General features: G+C 40.9%; 1 protein-coding gene across 3 annotated transcripts in view; it reads right to left on the reverse strand.

Moving 5' to 3' along the window:
* MRTFA (myocardin related transcription factor A) overlaps positions 1 to 15,267 on the reverse strand; it is a 197,406-nt gene that overhangs the window by 162,756 nt on the left and 19,383 nt on the right. For 2 of the 3 annotated variants that reach the window (XM_081587557.1, XM_081587553.1), the window contains exon 2: positions 2,105 to 2,167. The exons of the other annotated variant lie outside the window; for it this stretch is intronic. The gene's annotated coding sequence lies outside the window, so the exon portion shown is untranslated. The remainder of the gene's footprint in view (positions 1 to 2,104; positions 2,168 to 15,267) is intronic. 3 annotated transcript variants of the gene reach the window in all.

Here is a 15,267-nt window from a genome sequence, read left to right on the forward strand (position 1 = left end):
GCAGAAAGACAATAGATTTGGACATCTTAAATGTGGAATTATGGAAAAGGAACACTTCAACTTACTTTCCTATCCCCAGAAGAGAATAACAATTTTTCTAATCTCACATTACTACATGTGCCTCAGATACAGAGATGGTAGCTCCTCTGAGAAGAATTTTAAAAAATTTGAAAGCAGGAAATCAAATTGTTTTAAAAGAACCTATGGTAATTTCTTTACAAGTCTGATGACAACAGTCAATTCCCTCAGTTATTCAAAACATCCACACAGGGTATTTTTTGGTATTTTTGGAGAATATTAATTTGCATTGGTTCAGGGACTTTTGCAGAAGTTTCCCAAAACAGCAGTACTCTATTTTAAAATATTTACCCTATTTGTAACTACAAAGATCAAGCAAAAATGCACCTACAAACAACCATAATTCACATTTGCTTTGAGCTATGAAAATATTAACCTACTCTGACCTCCCCTGGCACCAACTCCAGCAAATCCTGGGTCAAGTCTCAGCTTCCAAAACAGCACAGGTGTCTCTAATTTCAGAGCTGTGTGTCTCCTCTCTGACTTTGGCTAAATCAGTAGCAAGCCCAGAAAATAAAAACAAAAAGCCATGTCATGTAGGTATTTTCTCTCTTCCTCCATAACAGAATGTTCCAGCAGATACAAATGAAATAACCTATTATTACATAATTCTATTTCTTCTGAGTGTATATAATAAAAGTCAAAATAGTTCAAGATAGTGATATTCATGGTGTTATCTATCTAGACTTGAAAAACTATAATATCGATGAACTTTGAAGTTTACGGTACCATGCCTAACCTTCAGTAGGCATTCAATAAATGCTTCTTTCCTTTCCATTAATTCTTAAGAGTATTTCCATAAAATAGTTGCTGTTCATTATACCCCAATAAAAAGCAGGCAAATAAAAAAAAAGATAATTTCCTGATTGCACACCTAGATCAGACTCTGAAAATTCAGGCCACCAGATGATGATGAAGGTTGTTCTGCAGAAGTTCAATTTTCTCTACCTCCTCTCCTTCTGCTACAGGAAGTGGCCCAACTTTGTCCCTGTGTGTAGCGCTGCCGGCCATCCTGCTCTGCGACCGGAAGCCAGTCTCAAGGACCCATTCCGATCTACGTGCAGGTGAAGCAAGAGCCCAAAGAACTGTCCTGACCCACAGAACTCCACGGTCAGGGTCACAGGACTCCTGGTTGGAAGATCATGGGGAGTACCGCCACTGGTTTTTTGGTGACCAATTTCACCCTCCAAATGATCCAAGTTCCCTGCCCCAATGAGGAAAGGGGTCTCCACACACCTAAGAATATGGAAAACTAAACCTACATGAAAAGGCACTCGTCTCTACTTCGACAGGAAATGTTCTGCCAGAAATAGGCTTGCAGAGCTGCACAAAGCTGCCGTCTATGACTCTTTTTGTGGGCATCCGATACAAGACAGATAAATGAGTCAAAGTCATAATCTGGTGTACTTTTGTTCAGGCTCCGGAGCTTAAGACAGGAACACAAGCATGCTGTGTCAAATCAAACTCTAGTGGTTATAGACAGAAGGACGATTCTGTCATCAGTAACAAAATTTATAGTTGTCAGCAATAACTGGCTGGAGTTACAGTTGTCAGCATGGCCTGGCCACTGTCACGACAAGCCCTTTGATTGCATCTAGTCACCATTCACACAGGCTACTGAATTTTAGTGACCAGAAGAATTAGCTGGCTTGTCATCTCCCACTACCCCAAGCTAGTTTATACAATGGCTCCAATACAAGAACTTCTGGCTCCTCAGGAGTTGGTCATGGGCTGTGTGTGTGTGTGTGCGTGCGTGCGTGCGTGCGTGCGTGTGTGCGTTTTCATGGTTCAGTTCTATCAAACTTTTAAATTGGTTGTGCTGTTTACTGGCATTCAATACCCTCTGACAAGACCCTAGATGTAGTCCACAACACTAGACAAACTATCACAGGGCCATTACGGGGCCACGATGAGTGTTTCCCTGAATAATAACCAAATTCAATCAATCCAAGTTCAGTAGAACTGAAAATACTAACAAACACCTTAGAAAAGAAGGCAGGAAAGTGTAAATAAACCTGGGACCTACCTTGTTTACAATTCCCACAGACAGATGAAATTCAATTCCATGCCAATCATACCCCTTCGATCACTAAAACACAAACAGAAAAATAAAAGTTCATGCCATATAAGCAGTTCTTCCAGTTCCTACAAGGTGTTTCGTTTCAGAGGTGACCAGCTATTTATCTGCTTTCTAAGGCAATGGCACCCCACTCCAGTACTCTTGCCTGGAAAATCCCATGGACGGAGGAGCCTGGTAGGCTGTAGTCCATGGGGTCGCTAAGAGTCAGACATGACTGAGCGACTTCACTTTCACTTTTCCTGTTCATGCACTGGAGAAGGAAATGGCAACCCACTCCAGTATTCTTGCCTGGAGAATCCCAGGGACAGCGGAGCCTGGTGGGCTGCCGTCTATGGGGTCGCACAGAGTCGGACACGACTGAAGCAACTTAGCATCCTCTCCACACCCACAACAGTAGCTGAGTGTCACTGGTAAAAAGCCCCAGATACGTGGAGTTGGATACAGGTAACACTGACTGAACACTGACTATATCCTAGGCACTATTCTAAGTGCTTAAATGTACTAATTAATTTAATTCTCACAACCTTATGAGATAATGATCAACTCGTTTTATATCCAAATGACAAGTGACCTGTACCTCTGAAAATTGCTCTTACTAGTGTTAAGAAATGCCTCTTAAAAATGCAGTCAATCTCAAAAAATTTTAAAAACTAGGCAATCTCAACCACTGTAGCTGGGCTGTCTCAATGGTTGACGTCTTCAAAATGTTCCATATTCGTCCATTTATTTTATTTCTTAAGTCCCCATGGTGGGCTGAGAACTATACTAGGTGTTAAACAGGATTCAGTTTCTGTCCTACAGGAGTTGAGAAACTAGTTGGGGAGATCATACTAACTCCAAGAAACGGTTCAAGAAATGGAATGTCCTATTATAATGTACACTCTCTTTGTGCAATCATTCAGTAAAAAAAAAAAAAAAAAAATAACCTTTGGGAAAAGGAAAGGAAAGCTTCACAGAAGAAATGCCCTAAAGTTGGACTTAAAAAAAATAAATGGCAGAGAGGAGAAACGCCCTATGGGCATGGAAATGAGAACAAAATCATGACCGCAGAGACACACAGACAATCTGGGTCCTTCATCATCTGATCCCATCCAGTCTTACCAGCCTTTGCCCTTGTCCACTGGCCCCTCTCCCCTTCCTCATTAATCATGCCCAACTTCTTCCTTCTAGAACACACAATCTTTGATAGCTCTGTTATTTCTCCTATTGCCTTGAAAGTTCCCCCACTCCCCAACCCCTGACTTTTTCCCTGGTAGGTGACATTAACTAATCCTAGCACAGAGTAGGTACTCAATAAAATACAACCTCTGTTATAAATACTATTATTCAAGATTCCACTGAAACATTTTTCTATAACCTTTTCCAATTCTCCAGAGTTAATCTACTGACCTCTCTGCCACACCTGCATGGAATGGCGTTTGTCCATTTCTCCACTAGGATGCTAAAACATTCTCCTGTCCTCGGGTTTCTTTTTTGCTCATCTCTTACTTGTCTGAACAGGAAACATCTTTTATATGACTCTATATCCCCCAAGACCTAGTGCCTGGCACATAATAGGTGCCCATTATCCACTTGTTGACTGAAGATCTGATAGACTCAAATTTACAAAATGAATAACAATAGGATTCTGCTAAAAAATCAAGACTTCGGTGGTGGTCCAGTGGCTAAGACTCTGCACTTCCACTGCAGGGGGCACAGGTTCAATTCCAGGTCAGGGCAACTAAGATTCCACAGGCCCCACAGAGCAGCTAAGAAATTAAAATACTAAAAAGACTAAAAAGTCAGCTCATTTAGTACATTTAAACAATTCAGCTTGTCAGAAATTTAATGTACTTTAACATCTTCATGAATACGTATGCTACATAATTATACCAACAATTCATGCACAAAAAAGTCAAAGTGGATTCGCCAAACACTACCAGCTGACTAGTTTTGCTTGACAAAAAAATGAGGTCCTCATCCATGCCAATGGACAAAGGCAAAACTAACTGAATTGACTATTGAGATACTGTAGATGGTGATCTTTCTCACCAAAATGATCCAACTTTGTATGCAGTTGTTTAATCTCTAAGTCATGTCCAACTCTTTGTGACCCCATGGACTGTAGCCTGCCAGACTACTCTGTCCATGGGATTTTCCAGGCAGGAATACTGGAGCAAGTTGCCATTTCCTTCTCCAAGGGATCTTCCTGACCCAGGGATCAAACTCTTGCTCAGCAGGCGGATTCTTTACTGCTGAGCCACCTGGGAAGACATATGTATGTTTAAATAGGTATTTATACTGGCTTTAGTCACAGATGGTAGAGGTTACAAATTTAGAAGACCAATCATAAATTCAAGGTTTATTTATAGAAACTTTCCATATGGTAAGAGTTTAAGAAGTCAAACAGCAGCCTTTTTCTCTGCCCAAAGCAGAGGGTAGCAGAGTGCCAAAGGACCCAACCCTCTCCTGACTCTGCTCCCGACACTGCTTACAGGAAGAAACGGGCAGGCCAAGCAGGAGCCTCGCTGGCAGCCAGTCACCCACGGCAACGGGCATTTTGAATGTCTGTGCTAGTCAAGGCTTAAGTATTCATTTTATACAGGTCTGTGTTCACTGAAAGCACAGTTTGAGGCTTGGAACTTAAAAAATGTTCTAATGTGCTAGTTTGTCCACATACTAATTGAGTCAGCCAGGTTTGAACATGCCAAGCTTAAAATACTCTCTAGATAGTTGTGCAAAGGTATGAGCTCAATCCTTTATTCTCACGAAAAGGAACTCAGTCAGGGAGAATGACTAGAGCAATAGTATTTCAATGAAAGCCATAGCAGAAAAAGTCAACTAACTAGTTTCGAGTTACTATTTTAAAATATCATAATAGAAATAAGATACGTGCTAATGACAGATTTCTTACAATGATTAATCTCACTTAAAATGAGATCCTGGTTTTTAAGTTTCAAGTTGTCAGAGAGTATTTTGAAACTGATTTCTACGTGAGACCATCGCATAAAAAAGTTGTTTTAGTCATCCACTGACTAAACCCCTTCAGAATTCAAGTCTAACTTACTTTATATTGAAATAAATTAAGTGCTTTACATGAACAGTATTATAAGCAGAACTTTTTACTCTTTTATCAGCTTTAGAAAAATGCCAATAAAATTTGAATGACTAAATTTTTATAAATAAACCTCAGAAGCTCACACATCCCATCCCCTCCATTTCAGTTGGGGAACCAGAGCAGAAAGGGTTCAACGACCTGATAACAGGAAGACTGGGTCCAGAATCTGATTACTAATCCAATTAATTTATTCTACTGTATACTACCTTAACACACTGTTTTATCAAGACAGAACATGTTTTGGAAATTACAATGAAAGAAAAGTTTAAATACCTATACTTATTCACTAACTGAAAAGAATTTAAAAATTAAATTTGCACCCTAAAGATGTGAAAATGCTGTCCCTTAAAAACTTGAGCAGTAGAAAATTACAGCAGTTATTTTCAATGCTTTTGGCTCAATACCTGCTTACATAGAATCTTTGCTAGGAGTTAGCTTTAAAAAGTTTTTCTCACATTCCAAAGGGTATGGGAATAATGTTTACAATCTAAGATGATTTTATTCGTATCTTTTAAAACAAACTTCCTAGCAAGAAAAAAAAGTAATTTCACAGAATCCAGGGTCTTCTTTCAAAGAAATATTTCTTTTGAAAGAATGCTATGTCTCATTTTAATTTGGGGAGAAAGAGATGCAAAAAACAGAAGAAAAGTAACAAAAATAACATGGAAGGAAAAGGAAAAAAGGAAGAAAAATCAATATAAATGTTTGTCTGATATCAAAAAAGGAGGAGAAAAACAATTTTCAATTTAATGAATGAACTATAGTTTTTACACAAGCTCCTCTACAAGGTATGGTTACATATCTCCTCAAACTGAACACCTAAAAGAAAAATCTAAACCTCGTTGTGCCTGATTCCTCTATCTGTTCTTTCTTCCACTTCCAAAGATAAGAGCATTAAGTGGATTGGGCCTCCTGGAACAAGAAAGGAAGTAAGAAACGTCCGTCCATGCAGCCCCCTCAAAGTGCGGGTATTGGCTGGAACTATTAATACTAGAGAGCCTCAAAGTAAGAATCAAGAAAGACCACTGTTCCCAGACAAGTCTATAACCTCCTCTAGAAGAGACTAGAAACGTGAGGAGTCATATACTCTGCAGCCTTTCACATGCACCAAAAGCCCTTCCTTTCCTATTATCAATTTAACTTGGATAGAAAATTTAAATAACAGTTAAGATAACATTTAATTAAGATGACGAGGAAAAAAGAAGCAAAACCATATGTACTATATATATACATATATATGATGGAGGAAGGGAATAAGTAAGATCTAGGTAGTCCGGTCATCAACATAGCTGCAGCATTCAACCTAACACATGCCTGTGTGTACATGCTCACTAACTCAGTCCTGTCCAACTCTGCGACCCCCTGGATTGTAGCCCACCAGGCTCCTCTGTCCATGGGATTCTCCAGGCAAGAATACTGCAGTGGGTTGTCATTTCCTACTCCAGGGGACCTTCCCAAGCCAGGGATAAAACCCGCATCTCTTGAGCCTCTTGCATTGGCAGGTGGATCCTTTACACTGCACCACCTAGGAATCCCTTGGTAAGGCACTGGAGCACAGACATAACTTACAGACAAAAAACTAAAATCTCAAACCCTCCACGCAGACGGAGAGTTTCCGACTCTACTGAAGTTCCCGGTCTCACCTTCCCCTGCCAGCACCCGTAACAAGCCGTGGGAGCATCTCCCAACTCACTGTGTATGAAGACTAAAGTCGTAGCTCCAGATGGGTAGATACAGTAATCACGTTTTGAAACTGCAAAGCAAAACTCACTTTATAGCTTTTCAGGTGTCTGGACATCTATTCTCTTATGTGATTCTCCTAACACTGTAAGGTGGTACTGGCAGAGATGATGGGCGGAGAGTAAATCACAACAAAGCCCTATTACAAGTGGATTCGCAAGGGAGGAGTCCATTTGTCTGTGTGTTCTAATCATTTTTTAGACCTCAAACCTGACTCTAACACCTCTGCAGCAAGTTTTAATAAATGCGTACATTCCTACTTTCTTAAACAGAATAAAATGAATAATTTTTTATTATTCCTTGCTTTTTCCCCATAATAAATTATTGTAATTTTTCAAAATAGGTAATAAACAACTATGGTTTTAAAAAACCTCGCAGTACAATGAATGCATCGTGAAAAGTAGGTCTCTTTCCCAGCCAGTCCCCCAGTACTTCTTTCAAGAAAGGATTTCAAGTTTCTTGTCAGTTAACATTTTCTTAACAACTGGATTACTCACCCATGCTTACAAGTACGGCTGCAGTAGAATGACTTAACAGTTATCACCCCATCAGAGACAGCATATCTGCACCATCACTGAATGTGGAGACCTGGCCTCACTGTGGCACCGCACATTTGTACCCTCCCCACACACACTTCCACTCAAGTGCACACACAAGAGGAGAGGTTTCTTGTATATACGCATGGTAAAATATTATTGCTGTTGTTAAGTCACTAAGTTGTGTCCGACTCTTTGTGACCCCCATGGACTGTAACCCGCCCGGCTCCTCTGTCCATGGGATTTCCCAGGCAAGAATACCAGAGTGGGTTGCCATTTCCTCCTCCAGGGTATCTTCTCAAACCAGGGATCGAACCTACTCTCCTGCACTGGCAGGTGGATTCTTTACCACTGAGCCGCCTGGGAAGCCCGTGGTAAAATACACAAGACATAAAATTTACCATTTTTAGCTGTAAAATTCAGGGGCATTAACCAGATTTACAATGTTGTGGGACCATCACCACTATTCTCCTCCAAAACTTTTTCATCATCCCAAATAGTAACTCTGTACTCATTACACAGTAATCCCCCATTTCCCCTCCCTTGAGCCCCGGGTAACACTATTTTACTTTCTGTCTTTATGAATTTACCTATTCCAGGTACTTCATGTGAGCAAAATCATGCAACATTTGTCCTTTTGTGCCTGGCTTCTTTCACTCAGCGTACTTATCTTCAAGCGTCCCATGTTGTACATTGTTTCAGAATTTCCTTCTTTCTGAAGGCAGAACAATATTCTATTGTATGTACATAGCACATTTATCCACTCACCAGTGGAGGGACATCTGGGTTGCTTCCATGTTGTAACTATTATGAATAATGCTGCTGTGAACACTGGTGTACAAGTGTAAGTCCCTTCTTTCAATTCTTTTGGGTATTTGCTTAGAAGCAGAATTGCTGTACCTATGGCAGTTCTGTGCTTAACTTTTTGAAGAACCACAAAACTGTTTTCCACAGTGGCTACACCATGTTAGAGGAGAGTGAAAAAGTTGGCTTAAAGCTCAAAGTTCAGAAAACTAAGATCATGGCATCTGGTCCCATCACTTCATGGGGAATAGAACGGGAAACAGTGGAAACAGTGTCAGACTTTATTTTTGGGTGCTCCAAAATCACTGCAGATGGTGATTGCAGCCATGAAATTAAAAGATGCTTACTCCTTGGAAGGAAAGTTATGACCAACCTGGATAGCATATTAAAAAGCAAAGACATTACTTTGCCAACAAAGGTCCATCTAGTCAAGGCTATGGTTTTTCCAGTGGTCATGTATGGATGTGCGAGTTGGACTATAAAGAAAGCTGAGCGCCGAAGAATTGATGATTTTGAACTGTGGTGTTGGAGAAGACTCTTGAGAGTCCCTTAGACTGCAAGGAGATCCAACCAGTTCATCCTAAAGGAGATCGGTCCTGGGTGTTCATTGGAAGGACTAATGTTGAAGCTGAAACTCCAATACTTTGGCCACCTCATGCGAAGAGTTGACTCATTGGAAAAGACCCTGATGCTGGGAAGGATTGTGGGCAGGAGGAGAAGGGGATGACAGGATGAGATGGCTGGATGGCATCACCGACTCTATGGACATGGGTTTGGGTAAACTCCAGGAGTTGTTGATAGACAGGGAGGCCTGGTGTGCTGGGATTCATGGGGTCGCAAAGAGTCGGACACGACTGAGCAACTGAACTGTACTGAACTGTACACCATGTTACAACAGGGATATCTAGGTTCCAGTTTTTCCTCCTCAGTTTTTTGGTAATAGTCATCCTAAAGGATGTGAAGTGGTATCTCATTGTGGTTTTCATTTGCATTCAAAGGAGAGGATTCTTATATCTATGGCTTCAAAACACTATGCATCTGAAGGTGTTCCTATGGCACTGGTCCACCACTGACCCACAAAGAAGTGTCTGATCCGGCTCTTCATCGAGGTTCTCAAGAGTCACCACTCATTCAGTGCCCCAGTCACTTCAAACCTCGCCTACTTTGACTACCACCATTCTCCACACTGCCTTCTCTGCATGTCTTAATATCCTTTCACCTAGGTTTTTTTGGCTTTCTTCTCAAAAAATGCTGACCTATTTATAACTAGACATTGCCAGTTTAATCAACAAGCTCCTTCAATTTCTGGAAGAAGTGACTACTCACAGCACTTTTGGCATTCAAGTCTTCGCAGGAATTGTCAACATGCTCAAAAGTTCTTTCTTTCTTGACTATCTAAGGCACTTGCTTTTCTTTTTCTTAATTTTGGGTTCAGAACTCTTCTGGATGCTTAAGAATGACAGCAAATTGATCTCTGGATAACCAAAGTTTTATCAGAGGCATTTTCATGCCTATTTTTACCTTCATTTAAGCAGAGCTTGCAGATAAATAAACACATTAAACCTCTCATTGCTCATAAAGAATACAATGAAGATGACAAAATTTAAAAGACGTTGGTTAGTATCCCACAATAAACTGCTATTTGACTGCCTAAGGTGCCTAGAACCTGGTAGACACTAGATAAATATCTGAATGAATGGTTTAAAAAGATATAATCTGGCAGCAGAGAATGTAGGCTTTGGAGTCAGATCTGGATTTGCATGTCAGTTCCAACCTTCATTAGTCATACGATCTTGGAATAAACTGCTCAGCTTCTCTGAGGCTCAGAGATGTTAAAAAAAAAAAAAAGGATAATACCACCTATCTTCCAGAATGACCGTGAAGAGATGTTACTGGTGATATATTCAAATATATAAACCGCTTTGTTGGTATAGGCTCTAGGTACTTCAAAAACATGGATTTAAGCAAAAGAAACAGTTCAGTAGCTCACAGTTCATTTATTTATTCAACATTTATTTAGTGAAGGCCTACTGCGTGCAGGCACTGTAGCTGCAAAGACACACTAGTGATCGAGAAAGACACAGATCTTGCTCTCCTGGAGCTTATATTCTGACAGAGACATAAAAAATAATAATATAATAAGTAAACTGCATAGATCTTAAAATGTAATGAGTGCTTTAGGGAAGAAAAAGAAAAGGTAGATGAGGATAAAGCGAATCAGAAGAGGTGGGGGCAGATCAAGACTGAAATCTGTTCCACACCACAGTTACAGGTGTGGGGTCAAATCACGGTAAATGGGGAAGAAGGATAAATACAGTGAGCTCCTGGCATCTGAACTCTTCGTCCAACACCGAGTTCTCCATCCAGACGGCAGCTGGAAGAGCCCAGTGACCCTAATATGATCGATCACCTTCAGTCTCACAGGCTCCCCTTGTTCTAAACACAAGATTTTCTCTCCTTCTGTTCCCTAGAAGGTCCCCAAAGGAAAAAACAGACCAGAGCCTGAGAACAAACACACCTCGACTGAACAACGGAGAGAGGAGCCTACACAGGGCCAGCATGACTCCCGCGTTCTGAGTCAAGGCCACGGGAGAAACTGAAAAATCACATCATCTCGGGGCTGGAAACGGACCATCATGTGTCAACAAATATTTTCCAAGTGACCATGTGCTAGATGCTAAGGATACACAGATGATTATGACAAAATCCCTATTCAAGGCATTGTATGTACTTTTTATTAAAGGCATTAACTAATAGTTATGGGAGTACAAAGGCAGGAATAAAAAAGCAGATTTTCAAAATAAACTGCCAAGAATCATCCTAGGATCACCACATTCACCATCTCCTACCAATGCTACATACAGAAGACTCATCTGGTGCTTCAGGCCAAGGAGAAAGCAAGGCTGTGACCCTTGCAGGGCCGGGCCTTGAGGCCTCTTAGAATCAGGGTCTTGTCCTCTCGTGTGGTTCATTAAAGAAAGCAGTTGGGCTTCCCAGGGGGCTCGGAGGTGAAGAACCCACCTGCAGGAGACCTTGGGTTTGATCCCAGGGTCGGGAAGATCCCCTGGAGAAGGAAATGGCAACCCACTCCAGTATTGTTGCCTGGGAAATCCCATGAACGGAGGAGCCTGGTGGGCTACAGTGCACGGGGTCGCAAAAAGTTGGACTTGACTCAGCAACTAAACCACCACCTAAAACACCAAAGTAGTTAAAGGCTGTTATGATCATTTACCTCCCTCCTTCATTTCTTTTCCACAAAACACTGGAATCACAGGAAAACACTGTTCCGGTCCAACCATTCACTCAGTGCCAATCTCCAGATTTTTAAAAAATAGTACTTAATCCTTTAAAATATTTGCTGAAAGAAAACAGTGCCTTCTCTTCCTGTCCTAAAGGAAATTTTATTTCACCTAGGCTATTTACAGAGATCTAAGAGATCTACAACTTTAACTTCTAGAATGAAACTAAGCATAACCACTTCCAAGCTGTGTGTCTCTTCTGCTGGCCCAAGTTCTAACCCTTCCACCTCCCAAGGCGTAGGAGTCTCTCCAGGTCTAAGTCTCTCAGCACTCTTAGTTTCCATTTTATGGCTGATTGTGACTCTCAGGAATCCAGCCACAAAGTACTGTGGGAAATTATTAATCCACACACCATATTTCACCTTCATCTTCCAGATAGAATCTCAAAGGCCTGTGAAGCACTGTGTTAAAAGTACCTGTCTTCATACATTTCCAAAGGAAAAAACAGAAACATCACTTTGCCAACAAAGGTCCGTATAGTCAAAGCTATGGGCTTCCCTTGCAGCTCAGTCGGTAAAGAATCTGCCTGCAAGGCAGGAGACCTGGGTTCAATCCCTAGGTCAGGAAGATCCCCTGGAGAAGGAAATGGCAACCCACTCCAGTATTCTTGCCTGGAGAATTCCATGGACAGAGGAACCTGGCAGCCTACAGTCCATGGGGTTTCAAGAGTTGGACATGACTTAGCGACTAAACCACCACCATGGTTTTCCAGTAGTCATGTATGGACATGAGAGTTGGACCATAAAGAAAGCTGAGCATCAAAGTATTGATGCTTTCTAACTCTGGAGCTGGAAAATACTCTTGAGAATCCCTTGGACTGCAAGGAGATCAAATCAGTCAATCCTAAAGGAAATCAACCCTGAATATTCATTGGAAAGATTAATGCTAAAGCTGAAGCTCCAATACTTTGGCCACCTGATGTGAAAAGCTGACTCACTGGAAAAGACCCTGATGCTGGGGAAAATAGAAGGCAAAAGGAGAAGAGGGAAGCAGAGGGCTGGATGGTTAGACAGTCTCACCGACTCAACGGACATGAGTTTGAGCAAACTCCAGGAGACAGTGAAGGACAGTGGAGTCTGGCATACTGCCGTTTATGGGGCAGCAACTGAACACAACAACAACAAAAGGAAAAATCTTATCTCTGACTTATGAGTTTTCACTTATTTGTAATCTCTCTATATCCAATAGAAACATACTTTACCAGGATAACGTATCTCACCAAACTGCTGCTATCTCAGCAATTACAATGCAGTATATACTTTCAATAATGAGTCAGGCCTTGGGAGTGGTTTAGCACATGGAAACTCACCAGCTGGCATCTTCAATTAGACTCAAGGAGGCAAATGGAATTTTTCTGTCAGGTTTTTCCAAAAGTTAACTGGTTCTTAAATTGATTCTACCCTTCTGAAGTATTTACAGATGAAATGATATAATGTCTGGGATTTGTTTTTAAATACTGAAGCGGAAGAGGGGAGTAAGGTTAAACAAGACTGGTCATGTGTTGATACCTGTTGAAGCTGGGTGGTAGGTGCACGGTGGTAGTTGATTTTATTAGTCTCTTTCCTTATACGTGTGTTTGAAATAGTCCATTATAACGATTTGATTTTTTTTTTTTTTTAACTTATGTCATGATCTGGAGAACCTGAGTAACAAAGAACAAACTGATTACTGGAACCAATGAGCCCCATAATCTACCAGAGTAAAAACTGTTCGTTTGTTATATATATATATATCTCAATTCTAACAGTTTTCACTGAACAAATACTTACTGAGCACACCTGGCAGGTGCCAGGCACTAACCTGAGTTCTGAGGACACAATACAATCCAGTGGTAACCCGTTTTATGAAAGGAGTGAGCACACAGTGCCACAGACCAAATAAGAAGAAGAGCTAATCCAACTCTGGCCGGGAAAAGGTTCCCAAGAACCATCTAAATTAATTTAGAAAAATGCAACCCAGGGAAACTAAGCACCTAAAAAAGGCCCCATGTTGACCTTTATCATCCTGTAGATTAAGATGAGCAAGAAGATGTCCGCTCATTTATGAACTAAGTACCCGTTTCCCTGTAAAGCAGAAATGATCAAACTGCCATTCATTCAACCAATATTTATTTAAAGCCTACCACAAGCCAACATGTGCTAGACCAAAGTCATGGTCTCTGCCCTCAGAGAGTTTATAATCTCAGAGCACAGAAAGAAAAACAAGCAAGTAAGCAAGCCATCAAGAAGAAAACTAAGCACAAATTGTTACCAGGTTATAAAAGGGAACAAAGAAGGAATTCTGCAGCAGAAAAGTGTCTACTTTTTAAACATGGTGATAAGGAAAGCTGAACAACTGAAGAGAGGCCAAGGGATGACTGTGTGACTGACTGAAGGGAAAGGGCCCATGTTGTGAGGTGAGCACAGACAAGGCATGTGTGCGATGTAGGTCATGGGAAGAAATCCCCATTCTACTCTAAGTGTAATGGGGAGATGGTTGGAGGTGAGGGTTTCACAGAGAGAAGTGACACGGTTCAATTGGTGTTTTTAAGATCATTCCTGCTACTCTGGAGAGAATGCATTCAAAAAGAACAACAATGTTTACCAAGAAGAATTTTGGATGAGTAAAACCAAAACACCAAAATTGATCTGGCCAGTGAAAATCACCTCTGCATCCCCATTATCAACCTGAAATCTTTTAAATGACCCTACTAAGTCCAGGCTCCACTTACAGTTTTTGTTTTGTTTTGAGCACTTACTACCTATAGGTCAAGACCTCTGAGGAGCTCCCTGGGAAGCTGAAACAAGCCTAGATGCCCGAGGTTAGCATTTTTCTCATTCTCCAATTGCCAAAGTCAGATTCATTTTCATTTACTCATCTCCTAATCCAAAATCAGCTTCTTGACGGAAAAGAAAGGAGGAGGGAACTTCCTCAAGTTTTTCAGGCAACAATAAACTTACTGAACATCTGATAAGGAATGTGATTGCACAACCTTTCTTATTGTCAACTATGTTCCAGGTGGGAACTCCACTATGAACGCAATTCTAATTCTGTCCAAGTTGGCTAGATCTCAGAAGGATGTCTAAAGCAAACTCACTTAATTCTGCTTTTAAGAAACTTTCCTCATTCCAAAGTCTGAACAAGAATAAATCTCTAATAGCATCTGTAATTGATAAGGAAAGAAAAATAAATTTCATTGTCAATCCCTGTGACATGTGAATTAGCAATTTTGATAAAGGCACTAACCAAGTTATGTTCAAAGAGATTTTACTGTTATTTAAAAAACAATGGAAAGAGGAGCAATGGACAGTACCAACATTTGTGGGGCTCTACCTACATTACGTCACTCATCTTGACATCATTCTTATGAGAGAATTATATTCCCCTCTAACTGATGAGGACACAGGCCCAGAGAAGGTAGTACCAGCTCAGGGTCACACAACTATTCAGTGGCTTCCATGGCCCTTACGTTAAACAAATGTTTAAACAGAGATCTAAATTACAGGAAGTCTTCCACATGACTAATGCACTAACAGATAAGGAAGTTCACACATACATGTGTTTGTTTCATCTGGGGGTCTGATCACCAACTATAACATTCTTCAGCGAGGAAAGCGTTTAGGATTCCTACCTGCAGACCACTGGAAAGCACCT

This window comes from Giraffa tippelskirchi, chromosome 4 (assembly GCF_054371585.1).
Source record: "Giraffa tippelskirchi isolate mGirTip1 chromosome 4, T2T-mGirTip1v1.2.pri, whole genome shotgun sequence".
NCBI classification, from domain to species: Eukaryota; Metazoa; Chordata; class Mammalia; order Artiodactyla; family Giraffidae; genus Giraffa; species Giraffa tippelskirchi.